The sequence below is a fragment of the Mesoplodon densirostris genome, chromosome 9, assembly GCF_025265405.1.
Source record: "Mesoplodon densirostris isolate mMesDen1 chromosome 9, mMesDen1 primary haplotype, whole genome shotgun sequence".
NCBI classification, from domain to species: Eukaryota; Metazoa; Chordata; class Mammalia; order Artiodactyla; family Ziphiidae; genus Mesoplodon; species Mesoplodon densirostris.
The window spans coordinates 93,773,413-93,787,307 of NC_082669.1; the positions used below are offsets into that span (position 1 = coordinate 93,773,413).

At 44.8% G+C, this 13,895-nt stretch overlaps 1 protein-coding gene and 1 non-coding gene across 3 annotated transcripts in view; one reads left to right on the forward strand and one right to left on the reverse strand.

Moving 5' to 3' along the window:
- PLXNA4 (plexin A4) overlaps nt 1-13,895 on the reverse strand; it is a 627,343-nt gene that overhangs the window by 540,212 nt on the left and 73,236 nt on the right. The window lies entirely within an intron of this gene.
- On the forward strand, nt 411-483 carry TRNAG-CCC (transfer RNA glycine (anticodon CCC)). The gene has a single exon. It is a non-coding gene; the product is annotated as a tRNA-Gly (tRNA).

The following is a 13,895-nucleotide window of genomic DNA, read 5'->3' on the forward strand; positions in this document are numbered from 1 at the left end:
TGTACCCACCATCAGCGAGTGATTCTCCTCCAGGTAGACACCCTAGAGAAATTCTTGCATGTGTACAAGGTGTTTGCAACCATAATATTATAATCAAAAGCCTGAAACGACCCAAATGTCCATTCACAAGAAAGTGAATACATAAATTCCAGTATATTCACACAAATGAGATATTAAGTAGCAGTGAAAAATGAATGTCATACGTCTACTCACAACCATGAGGATAATCTTAGAAACATATTGAATAAAAGGCAAGTCATAGAGGACTATAATCAATATATTTTTAAACTCAAAAGCAAACAGAATGAAACATATTGTTTAATAAGTCACGAAGATGAGGGGGTAAAACTATATTTTTAAAAATCCAGGGAATGGAAACATAAAATTGAAAATAGTTGTTATCTGGGACCTCCCTGGTGGTCCAGTGGTTAAGACTCTGTGCTCCCAATGCAGGGGGCCCAGGTTCGATTCCTGGTCAGGGAACTAGATTCCACATACTGCAACTAACAGCCCGCATGTTGCAACTAAAGATCCCACATGCCACAACTAAAGATCCTGCAGGCCACAACTAAAGATCCCACATGCCACAACTAAGACTCGGCACAGCCAAATAAATAATTTTTTTTTTTTTTCTTTTTGCGGTATGCGGGCCTCTCACTGTTGTGGCCTCTCCCGTTGCGGAGCACAGGCTCCGGATGCGCAGGCCCAGCGGCCATGGCTCACGGGCCCAGCCGCTCCGCGGCATATGGGATCCTCCCAGACCGGGGCACGAACCCGTATCCCCTGCATCGGCAGGCGGACTCTCAACCACTGCGCCACCAGGGAGGCCCACCATTTTCTTTTTTAAAAAAATATTTATTGGGCCTCCCTGGTGGCGCAGTGGTTGAGAGTCCGCCTGCCGATGCAGGGGATACGGGTTCGTGCCCCGGTCTGGGAGGATCCCATATGCCGCGGAGCGGCTGGGCCCGTGAGCCATGGCCGCTGGGCCTGCGCATCCGGAGCCTGTGCTCCGCAACGGGAGAGGCCACAACAGTGAGAGGCCCGCATACCGCAAAAAGAAAAAAAAAAAAAAAAAAAAAAAAGAAAATGGTGGTTATCTTTGTGGGACAGCAGGGGTCATGCACTCTTAGGGGGGAATGCATCCATGGTATTGGTAAAACATTGGTTCTTAATTTTGGTGGTGGCTTCACCAGTGTGTGTTTCATTGCCATGCTTTATTTATTGCTTTATTACATAGACACTACACATATTTTTGTATATATTAAATATTATATAATAAAAAATTAAAATATTAAGAAAGAAGGCTAGGAAAAGCCATCTGTGGTCCCAAATCTCATAATCTGTAAAATACATTTATTTGTCTTTGGGGAGCAGATTGAGACTGATTAAGGTCACATGGATTTGGGTGGTAACATCACTGTTGCTCATTCATTCAACAGATGTTAGGGCGCCTCCACCGTGTCTGCACTGGAGACTCATCACTGGGCAAGACAAACGTGGTCCTTGCTCTTGTTCTTCTGGACCTAAAATTCTAGCAGCTACTCAGAGGCCTGCAGAGGTGAGATGCCTCACTTTCTTCCTCATTGAGCTAAGGTCTTCTGAGAAGAGGCAGTGGACAGTGAGGAGGGCCAGTCTTGAAACAGGCCTTTAACACAATCTCTTCTGGGGTCTCGAATCTGCCTCCCAGACAGTTTGTAATATGACTTTCTTTGGCTACCAGGCTGTCCTCCAACGTAATTAAAGCCTGTAGCCCTTTCTATACAGCTGCCTGATGTCATTTGCTTGGAATTCAGATGCTGGTGCTACTGCTGAAACGTGAATGTAAATGGCTTGGAGCTGTGTTTTTCACAAGAGTTGGTGTGTGTCTTGTGTGCCCAGTCCTATTCTTCTCAACCACCTGGTGTGTTTAGGCAGCTCACCCCTAAATACCTGGTCTCCCTTGATGCATTGTGTCTCTCAGTCCCTGCTTGCCTGCCACTCACTGTTGGAGTCTGATGACTTAGAGCTAGTCCTACAGGAGGGGGAGGGATGGCTCAGGACTTCGCTCCACCCCAAGCTCTCCTGTCAGACATGCCCCGGATGCACTGACAGGACAGTCCCTCCTCTGTGCTGAGGAGAAAGGGTCCAGCCAACTCTCTAAGGACCATTACTTCCTCTTCAACCAGGAGTCTCCATTCTCTTCCTGAGTCTCAAGATTTCCAGGAGCAGCACTAGAAAAGCTTACTTGTGTGTTTATCATTCTGGTCTCTGGATAAATTTCCACTCATCTAGAGAGAAAAAGAACCTGCTCTAAGCTCCACCTTTGCCTGAAAAGATGAGTTATTAATCAGACTAAAAGAAGGCTAAAGTATGGGAGTGCCCAAGAAGAGGGTGGGAGAGGATCGATGCTCTGAGGAGAGGGGCTCGAAAAGAGTGGCAAACTCAGGGAGACCCCACGACAAGGAAGCCAGGCGTGAAGGGCCTGGGGTGACCTTTCCTCTAGTGCTGTCCTACAGGCCTTTCTGTGACCATGGAAATGTTCTGTATCTTTACTGTCCAATATGGTAGCCATGACCCCTTGTGTCTCTTGAGCACTTGAAATGTAGCTGCTGTGACCAAGAAACTAAGTTTCTAATTTTATTTGATTTTAATTAATGTAAATTTGAAGAGCCACATCTAGCTAGTGGCTATGTATCAATGCATTAGACAACAAGGCTCTAAAAACTTAACTAAACTAAAAAAAATTTTTTTTTAATTTAAAAAGATGAGGTGTCTTGGAGGGAGACCAGCACCACTGGGGGCTTCCAGCAAGTTCTGAGCCAAGTTCAGGGACTCTATATGAGCAGAGCTTCAGCAGGCTATGATGATGGGAGTTTCTCCCTGATGCTAAGGGAAAAACCCAGATCCACCTCCAAAAAACCAATCTCCTTTTCTAGGTACCAAGAGACAGGGGGTTAAAGACAGATAAAAAGAAAGCCATCATTGTGTTGTTTCTAATACCAACACATTGGAAATAATAGCAGATCAATTGAATAAAGACTGATGGACACATAGAATGGAATATTATACAAACATTAAAAGTCATGATTTAAGATAATTTTCACAATGTAAGTGAAAAAAGCAGAACATAAAAAAGTATACACACTTCATGACTGAAATTTTATGGAGGAAAATACATTATATGTGTGTGTGTGTGTCTATATATATGCATAGAAAAAAGCTTAGAATGAAATAGACTAAAATGTCAAGAGGAGTCATTTTCTGGGTGGTGAAATTATGAGTATTTTTACTTCCTTTTTTATACTTTTTGTATTTTTCCAAATTTTACTTATTTTATTATTTATTTATTTATTATTTAATACCAAAAAACCTCTTTTTCAAAGCAGCTCTAAAGAGCTTTTAATAATGTAGAAAATGCACTTTATAGATAAGCAAAAGAAAAGCAGGATATCATATAGGACATGTAGTTCTACTTCAACTATATAAACCAGGTGTACAGACCAGATTGGAATGGTTACAGCACTCTGGTGAAAATATGCACTTTTATATTCTATTACTCTTTTCTGTAGCCATCTCTTCTGCAATTATCTGTGTATTATTTTCTAAAATAGGGGGAAAAACTCTCAATCATCTAGATGAGATTCCAGCCCCGAACACTGAAACAAGCATCATCGGGCCCTTCCTCCCAATCCTGGGTAGACTTGAGTGATCCTCTCCCATGTCCCCTGCGGGACACAGTGGGTAGGCTCCAGCCCAGCGACCTCAGTGGCCTCATGGCACTCCCATGCCACAGAGGACGGCCACTCACTCACCCTCAGAGGCCGACCCTTTCTCCTCCGTCCCCCTCCCACCCCATGATCACAGAGGTTCGTTGAAGGCGATCAATAAATATGAAAAACAATTGATTTTCTTCTCCCCTCCCCCACTCTTTCTCTGAATGATTCTGTCTGCCATGCTTAACGGGAATCACACAAGAAAGGAAGTGCCGCCGTTTCCCTAGTGGGACACTGGGTTTCCTCTCCTCTCCACCCCCTCCTTCTGTACTTTCAGCGATTTCAGGATTGGCGGCAACCCTCTTTATCAGCTTGGCAGATGCTGTTGCCTTGTCTGCTGGGCTCACATGTACCCTGGGCTGGGCTCCCCCTGTCTGCTGCATCCCCCCTGCTAAGATCCCAAAGCCAGCATCCCTCTTAGAGCCAACCAAAGCTCGCCTGCAGCTGCACTGACCTGTCCCAGGAGGACAGGAAACCACAGCAGCTGGCTTACCAGTCTCCACGGTGCACCCCAGAGCCTTAAGAAAGGAGAATTCTCAGATAGATTCCCATCTTAGTGAAGAATCTCCTTCCCTTCATCTCAAAACAGAGCAGTTCAGAGCTTTACATGGACCTGAGTCTAGTGGGAACCCCACCAAAGCACTCCACAGGGAAGCCTACTTCCATACTGTAGACACAACCTTGGCATTTACACATTTAACCTTCACTATTTTGACCCAGGAAGTCCATCATCCAATGTGACTCGCAATTTTATTAAGGTGTGAATTTGAATTGTTTGTGCTATATGCTTAATATGGCCAAAGCAAAATTGGAATAAAAAATTGAATATTCACTTGGGAGGGAAACTGAGGCACCAAGTGAGGAAGGTATTAGTACAACAAGCCCTTAAAGGGTCTGATTTCAGAATCATAGAGGAGTGCTCGGCATGGTTGAAACAGAGCAGACCTGGATTTATAAAAATGTCACAGTTTCTTGATAGAGCAGGCTCTCCCAACAATTTGGAAAACACACACACACACACACACAGAGTTGACTCATACCCTTAAACTACACTGCTTGCCCTTAAAGCTCTCCAGTCAGCATCACTGCCTTCTGTGGAATTCAAATTATTCCCATTGGATCCTAATCACCTGCTCTCAGATCACGAAAATGGGGACCCTCTAGGTGAGCCTGCCTCTGGTGCACATCAAACCACTGTAGCCAGGTGGATCTCTCCTCAATCTGTTAACTCTCCTCTCTTTCTTCTTATTCCCACCCACTTCAATCCACCCCCATACTGCCCTTCTTAACCCGTTTTTCCTAAAATTTCCTATTGTGCCCTGTGTCTGTCTGTGACACTGATGAGCACTAATTACATCTCAAGGAGGAAGGACACGCCACATTGGGTCCAAAGCACAATCCACTAATTCCAGGAGCAAGCCCAGTCGGGGTCCAGAGGAGGAAACCCTCACATTCTGCATGAACAGTACATACCGGCTTTTGAATGGAGCAAACATCCCTTCTCTGTGTGTGTGCTTGGGATTAGACCCCTTAATGCTTGGCTCACCAACCAGGTAGTAGCAGGGAGGAAACTGAACACATGGACAAGTCATGCCCAGGTGTATGGAGGAGGGTTGAGTCAAGAGTAGGGAAAGGACAGATGTCTGGGGAAGAAGCAGGAAGAGCCCAGGGAGAGTCGTTCTGTTGAGATTCATTTCAGGGCACCAATCCTCTGGCTGATGGTCTTAATCTCATCACTACACAGTCGGTCCTGCAGGCAAGGTTTAAATCTGTTAAGTCACAAGGGTCTTGGTGACACCTTAAGAGAGGTCAGTGTTGTACTCAGCTACGAAAGTGTCTCCACTTCCGGGAGGCTGTTTTTGATCTAGAACAGGAGAACAGTGGGCACCCTGGGCAAGGAGAAGGGCCGAAAAGCACGATGGAAGAGAAAGGTCCAGCAGTGAGGAAGGCAGCCAAGAACCCACCATGCACCAGCCTCTTTCTCCCCAGGATCAACCTCAACCGCTTCCTCTTCCTCTTTGTTTTGTTTTGATTTCTTTTTTTCCCTCCTCACCTCTCCTGCTCTGCATCTTTTCCATTTTCCATGGATTAGTCTCTACTTCAGTCATGGTGGCTACAGGTTTCCCAACCTGTCTGCCTCATCCACTCACCTGGGCATGTGTCCCAAGGACTTCACTGGACCATTTTCAAATCATGCTTCTTTCATAGCCTCCATGCAGCATCTTGACTTCCTTCCTCCCTCCCTCCCTCCCTCCCTTCCTTCCTTCTTCTCCAGCATCCCTCCCTCCATTCTTCTCTCCTTCTGTATTTATTAGGCACCTGTTTATATGCTAGGCACTGGGACAATAAAGATAAATAACATGCAAACTAATAACACAGAGCATCCCTCCCACCTTTCTCGTCTCAAACTACACTTCAAAAGCTAAGCCCACACTTTTTTTTAACTGAAGTATAGCTGATTTACAATATGGTGCTAGTTTTAGGTATATAGCAAAGTGATTCTGTTTTATTTACATATAAATAAATATTCTTTCCCATTATAGGTTATTACGAGGTATTGAATATAGTTCCCTGTGCTATACAGTCGGGCCTTGTTGTTTATCTATTTTATATATAGTAGTTTGTATCTGCAAATCCCAAACTCCTAATTTATCCCTCCCCCCCCTTCCCCTTTGGTAACCATAAGATTGTTTTCTATGTCTGAGAGTCTGTTTCTGTTCCGTAAATAAGTTCATTTGTATCATTTTTTTAGATTCCACATATAAGTGATATCATATGATATCTGATTTACTTCACTTAGTATGATAATCTCTAAGTCCATCCATGTTGCTGCAAATGGCATTATTTCATTCCTTTTTATGTAAGCCCACATTCTGAGTGCAGCAAACACAAGAGTTTTCAATCTACTGCTTCCCCTGACCCTGGCTCTCCCTCCCCTCAGTGGATCTCGAGCAATTAAATGAGCTCCATGCCCTGGTTTCTCTATTGATACAACAGGAATAGTAGTAAGATAGAAAATCATTTTTTTCTCTTCACAACCTTGAAGAGAAGCACCTTCATTTGTCTATAGTGCAATGATTTGCATCCTTATAGGAACACATAGAAAACGAAGTGGTATTATTAAACACGCCAGTGAAAGATATTTCAAAATTCAGAGAATGTGTTTCTATTTTCTATACTAATGCTTTGGTAAATCCGCCCTAGAGATTGCATTATAATAATATCTCAGTTTAAAGTAAACTGAATCCATTATTCTACTTTAACGTAATAGAGTATTCAGATACATGTGTGATTTTTTGTTTTCTCTAACTCACAATTTGAAAAAGAGCTTTCAGGAAGAATTCCCCCCAAAAAGTTGCTATTTTTCCTAGAACTTCTGTTGTCTAATAATTATCATATTACTCAAAAGCATGAGTTACATCAAGGATTTATAGATTATTTTTTGAGTTGTAGCATGTTGTACAAAAAAGAGCATTAGAATCAAGTCCCGAGACCAAAGTTCAATGCCAACGTTGCTATTTACTAATCCTGTGTCTCCTTTAGTCAAAGTTATGTCAGTTGCCAGCACAGCAATCAAATATAAATGATCTTTACATTTTTTAGAAAGAATTCATTGGAAGGACATTGGGGTATTTCATGAAACTGAAGGAAGAACTGAACAACAAGACACATGAAGAAAAGGCACAAGGGTGGCCCCAGGCAGACAGCATGAGGAGAGCGTGGGATTCCTTCCAATGTGCTACCCTTCATGGACTTAAGCTCAAGAACCCCTCAGGCTCTGTTTCAAATATCTGACTTTGAACAAAGAGACTGATAAGCTCAGCTTTAGACCAGTATTGAGAGGTAGCTGTTTCTGAGGCCTAACCCAGGAGGGACCCACCAGAATAGGATAGCAAGCCAGACGTGGCCCTGCAGGCCTCCCTCTACACTACAGCCATTCCCAGAAAAAGAGGGACATCAGTAGAGCTAGGAGTCATTCCCAGAGGCCTCTGCCAGAGTCTTTGGGCAAGTGACCCAATTCCTGGGCCTCCATTCCTTCTGTAAATTCAGAAGTTGGACTCTTATTACTCCTAGGATCCCTTCTGCTTCTTTATCCTGCAGTTAACGGTGGTGGTTCCTAGTGCTTCTAGAAAACAGTAATGGGAAGCTTTAGACTATTTTCAATATTTCCAAAAATGTAACAGAAATTGTTTGTTGGAGATAAGTCTGCCCAGGCCCCCTAAAAAATCATGTTTCAATTTATAACCTAGAATTATTTCAACAAGTGGGATAGCCATAGCCATATACAGATCAGAAGCTCTGATTGGCAGTTAATTTTGATTAACATGAGACAGGGAAATGATCATCCTTTAATCAATGTAAAGCCTGACTGAGAAAATGTCTTGTGAGTGAAAAGCATCGGCACCCTTAATCTATGCTGTAAGAGGAAACAATTTATTTGTGGGAAGTTGCAATACATTTTCTCATCCACATCTACAGATACCTACATGAGAACTTTGGAAAATAGAGAACTTATGGCTGCCCCTGCCTTGCCCCTAGAAGAAAAGCCATTGGTGTCAATATCCAAAGTAAGGAAGACGATGAACTTAGCAGGAGGCCTCTGAAAGAAGAACTTGGTGTTTCATCTCAGGAAAGTGGTCATAAATGCACTTACCCTCTTTGAAGGAACTCAGAAGGAGAACTTGAAACCTAATGGACTTGTAACTACTTCTCGGTGTGGACATTAACAATTAAAACATGTTAAGGCAACAGACAATCATAACATATTCTTATGTCTTAAATATTTTGGATTAATGTTGGTCTAAAAAATTATAGCTTCCTTTGAGAAACTAAACAACACAAAAGAAGTTGATCTCTGCCTAGCACCAAGTTGGATGTGGGGAGACCTGGCTTCTAGTTAAATTTATTTATTTTTATTTATTTATTTTTGGCTGTCTTGGGTCTTCGTTTCTGTGCGAGGGCTTTCTCTAGTTGCGGCGAGCGGGGGCCACTCTTCATCGCAGTGCGCGGGCCTCTCACTGTCGCGGCCTCTTGTTGCGGAGCACAGGCTCCAGACACGCAGGCTCAGTAGTTGTGGCTCATGGGCCCAGTTGCCCCGTGGCATGTGGGATCTTCCCAGACCAGGTCTCGAACCTGTGTCCCCTTCATTGGCAGGCAGATTCTCAACTACTGCGCCACCAGGGAAGCCCCTGGCTTCTAGTTAGTCCTACTCTTCCTATAACTAGTTCACCTCTCCCTCTAAGCTTCAGTTTCCTCCTCTGTAGACTGAGATGTTCAATATAAGGCTCTCTGAGATTCTTTCTAGCTCCATTTTCTGTGTTATTAAAATAGCATATGTTGCTTGAGCTCCTTCTATTAATATGTATTATGTCCTTTAATCCCCAACAACATACCATTTTCATTCCAGTTTTATAAAAGAGGAAACTGACACATAGGGAGGTCAAGCTAGGGAGGAACAGGGTCAGAGGTCAGTATCCAGAAAGACGCTAATGGACTTACTCACGCAGACATGGGAAATTTCCCCACATCCCCTTCCTCCAATTTCTGCAACACAATCTGAGCAGACGCTTGCATGTGCAGTTCTTTTCATCTTTCCCCCGACATCACCCCTAATCACCTAAGTTACTTGTCTCTAAATTGCCTGCAATTTGTCTTCATCTCTCAAGAACCAAAGAGATGACGGCAATATGTCTTCCAGGTGCAGTTTCCTTGGAGCCCCCCAAACGAGGAAGTAAACTTCTTTTGTGGAAGTCCCTAGGAAGTCCCTTACAGAAGAGTATCAGTTCTGTCTGCCCTGGAAGGTGGGAAAACACAGAACTCAAAGAGAGCCAGAGCCCCAAAGGGGATAACTGCCTAACAGCTGAAGAGATTGGGAGACAGAACCCAGGCCAAAAGGTTAAAGAAACTGGAATTTGCTCACCTAAATGTAATAATACTGATAAACATTGGGAAACAATTCTCCATGGGGCTCCCACAATTTTGCATGTCTTGCAAGCAGTGTACAGACTGCTCTTTGTCCCAGACCACCTTTTCAAGAATGTTAGCATAGCAAACAGACCTGGAAGATATAAGGTCTCACTCCAGAACAAAGGGCCGGCATGTTTACTGCCTATTATAAAAGATTTGGGTTCCCAAGGCTCAGGATTCCTCTCTTACAGTGGAACTCCCTGTGTGTACCAGCGTCATCTGACCATCTTCATTCCCACCCTGTGGGAATCAGCGTTCAGAGAGCCAACAAAAATATGCTAACAATGTGGCTACTGCCTTTACTGTGAGTAATAAAGTCTTTCATCTCTGATCCAGGAATCTCATGTCTTCTGTCAACTTGAAACAAAAACAGGCTAACTTATTATGTTGCCAGTAGAGTAAAATCTCAGCCCTCCCACAATATTTGACATTAATATACTTGAGAACAAGTTTCAATAAAAAGAATGGTGTGTCTTCAAAGAGAGGTCAACAAACTTTATTTTTCCCTTCCTGAGAACCAAAGAATAGTCTCTTAAATTGAAGGAAAGAGAATATGGATCCAGGTTTTTAGATTGTTAAATTTGTTAATACTTATGTGGCTTGCTTAGGGCAATTTTGGACTGTCCTCTCCCAGAAGATTTTGAAGAATAGTCTAGATATCTATCCATGTGATATACATCAGGCCAAGACACACGTGAATGCCAAGGCACAGGCAGGCACCAGCATGGCCTTCGTAATGCTAGTAATGGCTTAAAAAGCAACTCTGTCCATGTATAGACTCTCAGCCTGGTTCTTTTTCCATATGAAATATCCACAACATGTGAAGCTTTCTCCAGTGAATTAGCTCAGAGTTGGTCAACCCTAGCACAAAGTCCCTATGATTCCCATTACTCAGTTAGGACCCATGACCCAGTTTTCAGGACCCAGTTCTTAAACAAGTGCATCCTTCCTGGGGCAGGCTGGGGAGGATGCTGGTGAACTCAGAAGATTGCCAGGGTAGGCAGGTGACCTCCAGGAACCAGAAGCTTGGATGGCTCCTATAGTCTTCACTTTACTCTATTTTCCTCACTTCTGTCCTCCCCAAAATGTCTCCATGGGGATGGCTTGAAGAATAATTAGATAAGGGATTGGGCAGTCCTGATGATCCATTGTTTCCCAGATGCTGCTGGATAATGAAAAGGATGATAATGAGAGCACGGAGCCCTGAGCACCATAGAAGGTCTAACATCCTCACTTCCTTGCTAAACACAGAGCTTCCAATGACCACAGCCTTATACACATGCTTTCTGTTGAAGAACTCAAACATTTCATGTGAAATTTCCTACCCATGTCCACACCATTAGCACTACTTGACTTTTGAGACTTCTTCTCTTTCAAAGCACTGTTATCTCATGTGATTCAAACGAAACCCTACTGTCATGGCAAATATTATTAAACCCATCTTACAGATGATGAAATTGAAGGTTATAGAGGTTGAAAGTGTTGCTTGAGGTCACAAGGTGGTTCTGGGGCAGAGCTGAAACTGGAGCCCAGCTGCCTGACTCTGGGTCCATGATCTTTTCTGCTCTGTCATGCGGGGAGGGGATGCAGGCAGCAGCCAGGGGTGAGATGTTGTTCCCATTTTACAGAAAGACAAGAATCAAGTGACTTATCCAAGGTCACACATCATGGGAGATGCAGTGGAACCAGAATTAGATACAAGGTCTCCAGAATCTGCGGTCCAGGTCTTTCCCAGTGACCACCTGGCCTTGCCAGGATAGATGGGAACTCATCTTCAAAGGGAAAGTCATCTTAGAGAAGCTGAACAGGTGCATCAGTGAGAGCCCCAAGTCTGGATACCAGGGATCTTCAGGGGGATATCGGGCCTTAGTCTCTTGCAATGTAGGTTCCCACCTTTGCTACACTGTGGAGGCAAAGACATGCGCTCCAGGGCCTCCCTGGTGGCGCAGTGGTTGAGAGTCCGCCTGCCGATGCAGGGGATACGGGTTCGTGCCCCGGTCTGGGAGGATCCCATATGCCGCGGAGCGGCTGGGCCCGTGAGCCATGGCCGCTGGGCCTGCGCATCCGGAGCCTGTGCTCCGCAACGGGAGAGGCCACAACAGTGAGAGGCCCGCATACCGCAAAAAGAAAAAAAAAAAAAGACATGCGCTCTGGAGTCAGACCCAATAGAGTTTCAGTCCTAGCTCTGCTCTATTCTCTCTGTGAGAACTGGGACAAATGACAAGTTTCCTGGTCTTCAGCATCCTCTTCTGTAAGGTGGGATAATAACAATGACCATCTCAAAGAGATACCATGAAGAAAGCAATCATGTACGCAGAGCGATAAGTAAGTTGGAGCTGGTATTATCAACCGTGAGGTGAGGAGCTGGCAGACAGCAAGGGGATCCAAGAGAAAAGGAGAGGGAAGGCAAGTAAGACTGAGGACAGAGACGGAGAAGCTTCCCCTAAGAGTCCTGAGTCCCAGTGCCCAGAGCATTCTATTTAGAGCAGGGAACAGGAATGCCATCTCAGCCCTCTGGCCAGCCCTTGCTCCTGACTTACCAGGAAGATCTGGCTCAGCTGTGAGGAAAGCTACAGCTCTGGGAATTAGCCACGAGTCAACCTGGTCTCTCCCCTGCCTTTGCCCGTGGGGTAGGTTTCAGATTTGCAGCACCGCCCGGCACTATCTGGTAAGCTGCAGGGCTCTGAGCCCTCTCCAGCCTCCACCACTAGAAGAAAGGTGCCTTTCTCTGCTAGCTGGAGGCAGTGGGCTGATCCCAAGAGAGGCAGAAAGATGAGCCCACTGCAGTGGACACTCTTCTCACCAGGGTCCAAGACATGAAAGCATCCAACCATGTCAAAGAAGACTAGGGGAAAATGGTTTTACAGACACAGAAAACACGGTGTTGATCCTTCTTCAAATCACTCCAGCTCCTGCATCTAAGGCACCATTTCTATGCCATTGGAGCAAAAAAGCAGTGGAAAATACTGGTTTGGGGATCCTTCTGTTAGAAAAGGCTGGCTTAGAGCTGACAAGGTTTCACTATCTATCAGCAAGAGGAACACAGTCCTTAGGTTTCTTCTCCTGCTGGCTGACCAGATGGAGAAGAACCCTGAAAAACACAGGGGTATCCAGATCATCTGGACAGTCTTGAGCAACCTCCTTCAAATGAGGGCTGCTGGCAAAGGAGGGTCACCTTTTGGAGGTCAGTGCTGTGAACAGCACTGTGGAAGTGGACTGCACCTTCTAGAAGAACAAAGAGGAGATTTACACTAACCCAGCACATGTGGGCCTGACCACCCTGCTCGCACATCACACACCAGCCTCCCAAATCGACAGCACCTCTCTTAGCTTTCCCCATCATCACTGTCTCACTTGTCTCACTGGAGCCCCATCTGTCCACGCTCCTTCAGTAGCACTGTCCCGGATCACCAGTGTCCTCTACCCCACATTCATCACCCGGTCCACGCCCTGCTCTCTGAGCCTTCCTCTACGAGTCTCTTCACGCACAAAAGCCAGAACTAGAGAGCATTTCAGGATTTGTTTGCTCTGATTTCCTCATATTATAGACAGAGACACTGAGACCCAGAGAGGTAAAGTGACTTGTCCGTGGTTACCCAGCTAGACTGGAGAGAATCGGACCTAGAACCAAGCACGCTGGATACAAACAGTATTCTTTCCACCACAGCCCCACCTCCTCTGCGAAGCCCTCCTTCATGAAGCGAAAATGGGGGCACTGGCTTCTGAAAACCCATACTTCCACCAAAGCCATCCCCTCTGCCCTGTCCTTAAGAAAAAAGTGAAGTATGGTGAATATTTGCCCATCCTACGGTTCTAGAAGGAAAGCTTGAGAGAACAAGAAGCCCTCTTTAAAGTTTTCAGCTCAGCACCCAGAACTGCTGGGCCATGAGAAATAGAAGCTCACCACCCCTATTTTTAAAGTCTTGCCGAGAAACTGGACAGGATCTCAAGGAAGTCATTCATATGTGTAAGGGCAATAAAGTCAAGCTGAGGAGAGTTGAGTAAAGGAAAGACTTCTGGCTCTTAAGTTTCATGATTCTGTGACTCTTGGATTAGGATGACTTGGCCTGGAGAACAGAGGTCAAGGGAGGTGAAATAAGGCTTTCCTAACTGACCTCAAGATTATGAAGAGTTATAGACAGAGATGGCCAGGTGAAGATGAACCAAAAGGAAATA